At 37.8% G+C, this 2500-nt stretch overlaps 1 protein-coding gene across 4 annotated transcripts in view; it reads left to right on the forward strand.

Moving 5' to 3' along the window:
* Positions 1-2500, forward strand: part of mxt (Eukaryotic translation initiation factor mextil) — a 175109-nt gene that overhangs the window by 95422 nt on the left and 77187 nt on the right. The gene's annotated exons all lie outside the window — the stretch shown is intronic.

Consider the following 2500-nt stretch of genomic DNA (forward strand, 5'->3'; position numbering starts at 1 on the left):
AAACTGACCACAATAGGTTGCCAAAACTGATAATAGCAAGGTGTTAATCCTATTTGATTTCATGGTAGAGTGGGATAAGAGTAAAGATTGAGAATTTCATTATTAATATATGTATGGCACAGGTAAAATATGTGTTTTTTGATATTGTTAATAGTTTATATATGACATGTCTGTTTTGACGTTGTTACTTTTTTTAGAATGATTTAATTGTTAATTTGTTCTCTTCATTTATTTATTTCCTTATTTCCTTTCCTCACTGGGCTATTTTTCCCTGTTGGAGCCCCTGGGCTTATAGCATCTTGCTTTTCCAACTAGGGTTGTAGCTTGGATAGTAATAATAATAATAATAATTACAATAATAAGAATAAGCTTAGAAGCTCTGCACCTATAAGGCCATAGAGTGCCCGCAAACTTATTTTTCGGAGTGAGCAATTATGAACCAGGAACCAAATGAATAATACACTTTTTCATTATTGCTTGAAAGCTAATTCATTTTTAAAATGAATACTGCACTTCCTCCATTTCTCTTAACCACTGAACCATTTTGTTTTTAAATTTTTACGGTCTAATAATGGAATGATAAATCTTATATTTTCATTCAGATCCTTTTATGCAGCATCATTTCCTATCACACAGTTCTTTGTGAGGGAGTAACATGTTTATTGAGTTCATTTCATATTTTATCTAAATTTATATCCAATATTTTTTGGTTCGGTGTTTCGTATAAATCATGGTTGTTTTTAATGCTGCTAAAAAGTTTGGGCAAAAAAAAAAAAAAAAAAAAAAAAAGATCAATTTGATTATGAATCTAAAGTATGCCATTTCTAATTTCATTCACTAATTCGTATTATTATAGTTTTTTCAATACTTAAAATATTTTTGGTTTTATTCGCTAGACTTGGGTATTCAAATGTCTAGAATAATCAACTTTCTTTCTGAATTACTAGCGGTTATAATTTTGAAAAAAAATAGAATCAATCGTGAAAATAAATTTTAATCTGGAGATATTGATCATAATAATTTTCCTCTTTTTCGACTGATTGCATTTTCTGAGGAATGAATCATGAACTGGACGTGAATCATGTCGTGAGGAAGACGTTTTTCTAACCTCAAGGGCTATTTTCCTTTTAATGCGAATTTCACCTTTTCTTCATTTTTTTCCAGGAGGCCGATGTATTTGTTCTCTCTGTCTCTCTCTCTCTCTCTCTCTCTCTCTCTCTCCTCTCTCTCTCATCTCTCTCTCTCTCTCTCTCTCTCTCTCTCTCTCCGTTATTTTTTCAGGGTCTATTGCAATTTGGTCTCCGCCGTTATTATCTTTCTCTCTCTCTCTCTCTCTCATCTCTCTCACTCTCCTCATCTCTCTCTCTCTCTCTCTCTCCTCTCTCCTCTCTCTCTCTCTCGTTATTTTTTCCAGGGTCTATTGCATTTGGTCTCGCCGTTATTATCTCTCTCTCTCTCCTCTCTCTCGCTCTCTCGTCTCCTCTGCTCTCTCTCTCTCTCTCTCTCGTTATTTTTTCCAGGGTCTATCGCATTTGGTCTCACCGTTATTATCTCTCTCTCTCTCTCTCTCTCTCTCTCTCTCTCGTCTCCTCTCTCTCTCTCTCTCTCGTTATTTTTCCCAGGGCAGGGTCTATCGCATTTGGTCTCGCCGTTATTATTATCTCTCTCTCTCTCTCTCTCTCTCTCTCTCTCTCTCTCTCTCTCTCTCTCTCTCTCTCTCTCTCCTGGTTCCTGGTTCCTGGTTCCTTATTGCTCACTTCCGCAAAATAAGTTTGCGGGCACTCTATCCTCTTTATAGATAGGTGCAAAGCTTCTAAGCTTATTCTTATTATTAAGTTTATATCATCTGTGCCTTTAAATAAAATTAATATCATAATGAGGTTCACAATCTTTACTTTTATTCCCTTATACTTTGAAATTGGATATGATAAACACCTTGCTATCATCAGTTTTGGCAACCTGTTGTGGTAATCAGTTTGGGCTTCCTAAACTCTTCTTTTTATATTCATTGCCCTATCTATAAATTCAGCCAGATCCCTGCTAGGATTTTTTAGCATACCTAAACTTATTTCTACATTCTTTAGCTGTTCTACACTTTGGGCATAAAAATAAATCCTCTCTCTCTCTCTCTCTCTCTCTCATTTGAAAGACTGGCGAATATCAACACAGACATGGCCTCGTGTCTTCATGCACACACACAGTAGGCCATTCAGAAGACATTTCTCATGAAAAGATCTCTTGATTCGTTCAGCAAGCTGGTGCGCCCCCCAACTTGAGGCAGTTCGATTTCTCCCGATGTTTCTCCTCCCGAGTTCCGACCCACTTCATGGACTTTCGTACACCGGAAGGAAAGACTCACTGAAAGGGCCCCTGGGGACCCTGTAGCTCCCCCCCCCCCTCCCTTCCCCCCACAAGGGGAGCACCAATCATTTGTATCCTGTGTATCCTGTCCAGGTCGTACCACAGTTGACAGGCAACGCGTGCCGCCACGACAAGACTA

This window comes from Palaemon carinicauda, chromosome 1 (assembly GCF_036898095.1).
Source record: "Palaemon carinicauda isolate YSFRI2023 chromosome 1, ASM3689809v2, whole genome shotgun sequence".
In the NCBI taxonomy this organism is placed as follows: Eukaryota; Metazoa; Arthropoda; class Malacostraca; order Decapoda; family Palaemonidae; genus Palaemon; species Palaemon carinicauda.